General features: G+C 46.4%; 1 pseudogene; it reads left to right on the top strand.

The window, feature by feature from the left end:
- LOC111973565 (MAGUK p55 subfamily member 7-like) overlaps positions 1–8,605 on the top strand; it is a 173,846-nt pseudogene that overhangs the window by 9,153 nt on the left and 156,088 nt on the right.

The raw sequence follows: 8,605 nt of genomic DNA, 5'->3' as shown, positions 1-8,605 counted from the left end.
CCCCCCCTTTGTCAGGTACACATTTTTCCATTTCTTTTAGTCATATGTCTGTGGATCTTGTTCAGTTTATGTCTCAGTTGTTGAATCTGTTATGTTCATACAAATATTTACACATGTTAAGTTTGCTGAAAATAAACTCGGTTGACAGTGAGAGGACGTAACATTTTTTTGCTGATTTTACATTGTCTAATGGTATCAGTTTAAATGAGAACATATCGCTCAACATGTAAACAATGTTTGAGTTGAGCTATTCTCTGCTTCAGATGACCAATGCCCATAAGGCCAGTAATGCCATCATACTGTGGGTCTATGGCTGCATTGGAGATGCCATATGATAAACTGCTAAATGGATTCACATAGCTGATATACAGAGAAGAGAGCAACAATCAAATAAAACAGATTGTAGATCTTACAACTAGACAAAAATGAAATGTATGAAATGAAAAACACAACACAGAAACACAGACACATTAGAGACACAACCCCTTCCTCTCTTTATTGCAGGATTGGGATATGTGATTCATTAACATTGACACTAGTTCGTTTTTAATAATAGTTTTACCACTTAACTTCAAAGAATCAACACTTCATCCCTTCAAAATGTACAAATAAGCTTTCTCTTATGTAAATGTCTTTGCCTAAACACCAATAGCTGATTGAGTAGTAACAAGTAGGCTATTATTATTTAAGCATCATTTCAGGTGAACAACAAAACCTCCATACTAACAGTGGCCAACCTTGCTCCACTGACCCCTGACCTACTGGGTCAGCAGACTTCTATTCCAGCCCAGCAATAGATCTACTGGGTGAGCAGGGTTCTATTCCAAGCTTCACGCAATAGATCTACTGGGTGAGCAGGTTCTATTCCAGCTCCAGCAATAGATCTACTGGGTGAGCAGGTTCTATTCCAGCCAGCAATAGATCTACTGGGTAGAGCAGCTATCTATTCCAGCCCAGCAATAGATCTACTGGGTGAGCAGGGTTCTATTCCAGCCACAGCAATAGATCTACTGGGTGAGCAGGGTTCTGTTCCAGCCCACGCAAATATATCTTACTGGGGTGAGCAGACTATATCTATTCCAGCCAGCAATAGATCTACTGGGGTGAGCAGATTCTATTCCAGCCCAGCAATAAGATCTACTGGGTGAGCAGGGTTCTATTCCAGCCCAGCAATAGATCTACTGGGTGAGCAGGGTTCTTTCCAGCCCAGCAATAATCTACTGGTGAGCAGCTTACTATTCCAGCCCAGCAATAGATCTACTGGGTGAGCAGACTTCTATTCCAGCCGCCAGCAATAGATCTACTGGTGAGCAGGGTCTTTTCCAGCCCAGCAATAATCTACTGGGTGAGCAGATTCTATTCCAGCCCAGCAATAGATCTACTGGTGAGCAGACTTCTATTCCAGCCCAGCAATAGATCTACGGGTGAGCAGGGTTCTATTCCAGCTCAGCAATAGATCTACTGGGTGAGCAGGGTTCTATTCCAGCCCAGCAATAGATCTACTGGGTGAGCAGATTCTATTCCAGCCCAGCAATAGATCTACTGGGTGAGCAGACTTTCTATTCCAGCCCAGCAATAGATCTACTGGTGGAGCAGATTCTATTCCAGCCCAGCAATAGATCTACTATGGGGAGCAGGGTTCTATTCCAGCCCAGCAATAGATCTACTGGGTGAGCAGGGTTCTTCCAGCCCAGAAATATCTACTGGGTGAGCAGACTTTATTCCAGCCCAGCAATAGATCTACTGGGTGAGCAGGACTTCTATTCCAGCCCAGCAATAGATCTACTGGGTGAGCAGGGTTCTATTCCAGCCAGCAATAGATCTACTGGGTGAGCAGGTTCTTCCAGCCCAGCAATATATCTACTGGTGAGCAGACTTATATTCCAGCCAGCAAAGATCTACTGGGTGAGCAGATTCTATTCCAGCCCAGCAATAGATCTACTGGGTGAGCAGGGTTCTTTCCAGCCCCAGCAATATATCTACTGGGTGAGCAGATTCTATTCCAGCCCAGCAATAGATCTACTGGGTGAGCAGGGTTCTGTTCCAGCCCAGCAATATATCTACTGGGTGAGCAACTTTATTCCAGCCCAGCAATAGTCTTACTGGGTGAGCAGGTTCTATTCCAGCCCAGCAATAGATCTACTGGTGAGCAGGGTTCTTATCCAGCCCAACAATAATCTACTGGTGAGCAGACTTCTATTCCAGCCCAGCAATATATCTACTGGGTGAGCAGACTTCTATTCCAGCCCAGCAATAGCACACTAGATTATCAACTCATTAGGTTTGATAAGTTGAATCAGGTGTGTTATTGCTGGGCTGAAACAGAACCCTGCTCAGCCAGCATATGTKCAGTAGGYTTGGGCTGCTCRAATTGTAATAGGTTTATACATTTGTGTTTGATGTTTAACTGTATTTTTGTATARACCATTTGCTAATATAGGTAGGCCTACACATATAACCCATGGCATATAGGATATACCCTTAGTCTGTTGGGACATTCATTMTTGGGACATTCATCTCTCTTCATCTGCAAAAAGGTTTTCACAGCTTTCCATATCTGAGGACAGAACACATCACAAGAAACAGGCTTCATTAAACTGAAATTAGACAGCACTGAATATTACGTTGCTGTATCTCTCTGTCCTCAAAGTTTTCCCCTTTAGGGACTGGAACTGGAGAATCTTGTCATAATGTCCTCCCACAAAATGACCTATCCTGTCCAGTAGTCTACACTCTCCCTTTACTGATAGATGGAGCTGTAATTTCACCCTCTTCCATAGCTGTTATATACAAATGCATTTGATTACAGCAAGATAGCTAGCTGATAGGAAGTTAGCTAACGTTTGCTGATGACATTTAATTCACTTAACTAAACAGTATGTAAAGCTACAGTAGTTAGCTACCTAGCATCTCAGTTGAGTTAACCTACAAAGTGGCCTATTGTAGACAGCTAGCTAAAAATACATTGTTTTTAAGTATTGACTTGATTTTGGAGGTATGGCAACGTGAGACTAGACCAGCCCCAATACACTACTTAGACACACCAGAACATATTCTCCAGAATATAGTCCCAATACAACACGTCTCCACTTAGTCCATGGACAACGGGTTTTAGACTGGGGCCTTTTCATCTAGACTCAATAKTATAGCGCTTAGACCAACCAGCACACACACTAAGGCCTTTCCAGAACCAAAACAGCCTGTACACTGTCTGAGGCCTTCCATTCAGACACAGACTTTTGATTGCTAGCAAGAAATGTTCCTTGATTTTTCTCTCTAAAACATATATATGTTTAGTTCAAAGCCGGGACTTCAGCAGAAACTAAGAGATTTATTTGTGGGATTTATTGAGTGACGTTGGTGACGGTGGAGTTCCTGGAACAACAGGAAGCGCTGAGACAAAGGCAGGAAGTGCCGAGCTGTGAGAGGAAGTGGCTTATTGCCTCCTGATGACCTGGTCTGCTCTGGTCTGGTTTAGTCTGGTCCAGAGTAGACCAGTGCAGCTCAACACCCACGGTCACTTTAACCTGGGTTGGTGATACCTTCCCTAGAGGTCTGTAGAACTTCCTTGCCCCCTCATCTCCCCCTTGGCAACTTCAGAGGGTACTTGTGTGTGTGGGTACACACCGAGTATACCAAACATTAGGGAACACCCCCCCCCCCTTTACTCTCAGAACAGCCTCAATTAATTTGGGCACGGACTCTACAAGGTGTCGAAAGCGTTCCACAGGTATGCTGGCCCATGTTGACTCCAATGCTTCCCAAAGTTGTGTCAAGTTGGCTGGATGTCCTTTGGGTGGTGGACCATTCTTGATACACGCAGGAAACTGTTAAGCGTGAAAAACCCTGCAGCGTTGCAGTTCTTGACACAAACCGGTGCGCCTGGCTCCTACTACCATACCCCGTTCAAAGGCACGTCAGTCTTTTGTCTTACCCATTCACCCTCTGAACGGCACGCACGCAATCCATGTCTCAATTGTCTCAAAGCTTAAAAATCCTTTGTTAAACTGTCTCCTGTCCTTCAGCTGGTCGGTCTTTGTCATGGAAAGAGAAGGGGTTCTTAATGTTTTGTATACTCMGTGTATGTTTGTCTCTGTMTGTGATGGGCGCTGACTGCGTTGTTTCCTCCTGTTCTCTCTCTGTGCCTCCAGGTCTGTATGAGCTGCTGTGTGCCCTGCCCTCCCAGCTGCAGCCTCATGTCCACAGCCAGGACGACAGCACCTTTCTACACAACATGTTCGGAGAGAGGAGCCTCCACTCGCTGGTCAAGGTAAACCTACTCTACCACTTCCTGTTTCCCCCTCCTCATCCTTTAAAGAAGTGTGTGTGTATGACGGTAATGTTTGGATCATAAAGGGATCCCACCCTCATTTTCTTGCTCCTTTACTTTTTTCAAGCTCTCTTACTTTTTGTCTGTTTTTCAGTGTCTCCCTGTCTGTTACACGCTTTCCCCTTTTTCTCTCTCCCTCTCCTCTCTCTCTCTCTCTCTCTCTCTCTCTTGCTTTTTCTCTCTGTCTCTCTCGTTCCAGTCCTGTCTCTCTCATTCCTTCTGTACAAGGCTGTCTTAATGTCGCGGCAGGACCGTGTCGGGTCATGTGTCTATGTGAAGTGGTTCTCTGGGCCGGACCAGGCGGCAGGGTTATTAAAACAGATAGTGCCGGAGATGAGCACACTTGATATCTTTATTTCTCTGGCAGACGGTGCTAATGAGTGAACCATATGCTGTCCAGCAGTTTGTAGTCTGTCTGTCTGCCCCCTCCCCCCTCCACTGACCCTGTCTAGTCTGCAGACTACAGCAACACCACTCTTCATTTACCCTCCCACTAGTCCAAGGGACAAAGCCCAGGGTTGACAGTATCTTTAGCATGTCGTTTACAGGTGTATAGGTGAAGAAGTTCTGAAGTACTGTAAACAAATGTGGCTTTTAAATCAGAGGCAATGTTGATTGTTGGTCAGTAGCAGACAGTTTCTGATCAGTCTGTTGGCTGCTGTCTTTGTGTCATAGACAAGGGAGGGGCGAGAGAAAATTGACATCATATTACCTCCCTCCCCTCACTACATAAACGTTTTCTCTATTAGTGTGTGTGTGGTGTGTGGTGTGTGTGTGTGTGTGTGTGTGTGTGTGTGTGTGTGTGTGTGTGTGTGTGTGTGTGTGTGTGTGTGTGTGTGTGTGTGTGTGTGTGTGTGTGTGTGTGGTGTGTGGATTTCCAGTTGTGCTGTGCCAATGCGAGCTGAGCCACGTGTATAAACTCCAGCAGAATTATAATGGCTTGCATCCCGAGTGGCACCTTATTCCCTATATAGTGCACTACTTTTGACCAGACCAAATAGGGAATAGGGTGCCATTTGGGACGCATYTATGGAATAGCTCAGAAGCTTGGGTAAAGACCTGAGGTTGGGACATGACTGAGGAAACAGAATGGGTTTCCTTTCATGTTGGGTTTGTTATGCATGGCTTTGGACTAAGGCTTTTCACCAGATAATGATGGGTAGGGCTGTGTATGTTCAAAGTCCAGATCGTGTCGGCCCAAAGAAAATGTAATGTCAGATGGCACAGATGTCATTATGGTAATGATTGTGGGTTACATTTCCATAACATTTAGGCAGGCATGTGGCTGGACCTCAGGACCTCACCGAGTGTTTGACCACAGTGGATCATGGCTGATCAGGCTTAATCCCTGTTATACATCTCTCCTGGGGAAGGAACTCTGTCCGTCTGTGGGCAAAGGGTTATGTTCATGTTCCCTCACTGGTTCCCAATTAAACCCTGAATAGCTCTTCACAAAGCCTTTGTCTGTTCACTGTGACAGACCTTCTCAGGCTGTTGAAAAAGTTAGAATTTTGCAGCCTTGGCTTTTCAGTACCCGTAGTTCCCCAGCAGGGGGAGTTTATGACGAGAAAGGAAACCTCATCTACCTGTTGCCAGCTGCAGTTTCAACAAACAAGTGGTGCTCGATTGGACCTGAATTGACTGGAATATGTGTTTTGTGTTTTGGGAAATGCCAGTCTGCTAATGAGGAGCCAACGAAGCAGAGCTCGGAAGTCATTCACTCCTCCTCCRCCTTGTCCTCCTTCCTTCCACCTCTCCCTCTTAAAAACCCGATGAAACGTTGGGCAGTGGAGAGCCGACCAATTAAGAAGCTGTGTGATTGTCGAGGGCTGACAGTTAGGATTGGAAGGAGGGGTGGGAGAGGGGCTCGGCGGCGGTTGCTTTTGAAATGTTTAATGTTCTTTATCATGGTGATGAATTGGCACCACCACTTAGCGATGTGAATTCCACCACCATCATCCGGACACTGAGCCAACCAGTCACTGACTTCCTGCCACCGGCTGCCTGGCACTCACACTGTGGGTTGCGTCAGCTGCAATCTATAAATGCCCACTAGGTTTACAGCCTAATGCGGCCTAATTCACCATCGCTACTGTAACGTAATATATACCTCATTAAAGAAGAATGATGTCCCGACCCGACCCGCACATCCGGGAAGCAGGCCCATAAGTCAGGGTAACAATAGAGGACGCGCGTTTCTCTTCTTCCGCCAAGACAAGACCATTTATATGTTTGATTTTCTTTTTTCCACTTTCTCTCGACTCAAAGAAAGCTGAGCTGAATGAGCTTTCAGTGTCTCTTATCCTCAGCATTGCAGGGAGAGGGGAGGGCTGTTTGATCCAACCCAGCTCTAGAGAGACAGGCTGGCCTTTTAATGTGTTTCCTCCTTCCCGTGGGTGTGTGGGTGGGTGTGTGGGTGGGGGGGAGAACCCTCTCACCTTACAGTGGTGCTGCTCAGGTGAACTCATGTCTATCGTCAGTGACACACTATTACTTTAAACCCTACTACTCCATCCGACACACACACCACCCTCACTACCCGTTCTGCAGATCCAGATTCCACCCGTGACTACACAGGGCTGTGAAACAGGGGTATTGGAAGAGGCTAATAGCAGAGAAAACATCCTAGTAATCTGACAAGTTTAAACAGCTCAGCCTGTCCCTGGGCATATGGTAAGCATCAGGCCTCACCTGGGTAATTGTGGAGCATCGGATGGCTGGATGCCTGGTCAGGACCAGATCCCTAGCGGAGGTAGAACAAGTGTCAGCGACTGAGAGAGAGGAAGGTAGTAAGAGAGAGGGAGATTCAGGCCTACTGTACAGTGGACCCTAACCAGACTCCTCTCCTCCTGTCATCCTCCTCTTTCTCTCCTCACCTGCCCTTCCAGACAGACAATTGGGCCGCTAGCGTCTCTGTTAATCAGATTATGTCACAGAGGTGAAAGATGAAACTAATATAGTCTTTCGGCTGAGTTCACAGGTGCTACTTCCCGAATGTCACCCTATTCCCTATATAGTGCACTACTTTAGACCAGGACCCATAGGGTGCCATTTGGGACAGATCCAGAGTCCCTGCACAGTGCACTACTTTGCAGGCTTGTCATCGACACGACAATGACTCCAACTGCATGACAGAAAGTAGAGCTTGTTTGTGTAACCGCCCGGCGTACGTATCCAAACTAAAACAGACGTTCTTCTTCAAATTCAATTAGTTACTCAAGTGTACTTTCTATAAATTCCTCCCTTTCTACTGTTCCGTCGCCAAGTTCCTCGTACCACAAAAAGCCACAGGAAATATAATACAACGTTCAATTTCCACCTGAATCAGGTGCAGGGCGGTTGGAGACCAACTTTCTGTCAGCAGGCCTTCAGCGTTAGCCCTGAGCAGCTTCATTTGTGGTCGGTCACTTTTCCCTTTCATTCTGGTATAGTTAGATGCTAATAGGCTGGGCTTGGCAGGCAATCAGATTGCGTCCCAACTTCCTCCCTATTCCCTATTAAGTGCACTACTTTTGACCAGGGCAATAGGGCTCTAGTCAAAACTAGMGCACTATARGGGGAAAAGGGTGCAATTTGGGATGTGTCCCCTCGGTCTCCTCCCACCCTGTTATACTTGGAGCTTTTGAAGTGATTGTAGCTGTTTGTACTTCAAATGCTGCACTGCTTTAATGTGACATGGAAAGGTGCTTTACATTAGTTTTAGGTGAAGTCTTTGGTGGATTTGACTAGCTTGTGGTCATTGCGTACATGGTCTCAATTGAACTGGAATTTGATTAGCCTCTTAATACAGTATAGCCCAGATGGTCAAACACATTCTCAGACTTTAGTCCTAGTCATTAAAATACACCATGATATAGGCTACACACAATGTGGGCTGTATGAATGTTTCTGAGCAGTGACGTTCAGGACAACGTGGAGGAAGACCAAGGGATTAGCAGCCGTAGACTACCCTCTCCAATGTTCCCTCTCTGCCTCCACCCTACCTCAGACTGTCTGGTCCTGGACTTCATCTGGACCTCTCTGCCTCCACCCTACCTCAGACTGTCTGGTCCTGGACTAATCTGGACCTCTCTGCCTCCACCCTACCTCAGACTGTCTGTCCTGCTTAATCTGGACTCTCTGCTCCACCCTACCTCAGACTGTCTGGTCCTGGACTTAATCTGGACCTCTCTGCCTCCACCCTACCTCAGACTGTCTGGTCCTGGACTTAATCTGGACTCTCTGCCTCCACCCTACCTCAGACTGTCTGGTCCTGGACTTAATACTGGACATCTC

The sequence above is a fragment of the Salvelinus sp. IW2-2015 genome, linkage group LG14, assembly GCF_002910315.2.
Source record: "Salvelinus sp. IW2-2015 linkage group LG14, ASM291031v2, whole genome shotgun sequence".
Taxonomy (NCBI): domain Eukaryota; kingdom Metazoa; phylum Chordata; class Actinopteri; order Salmoniformes; family Salmonidae; genus Salvelinus; species Salvelinus sp. IW2-2015.
Note: the sequence above shows the minus strand (reverse complement) of the source record. Positions and strands in the feature narration are given on the sequence as shown.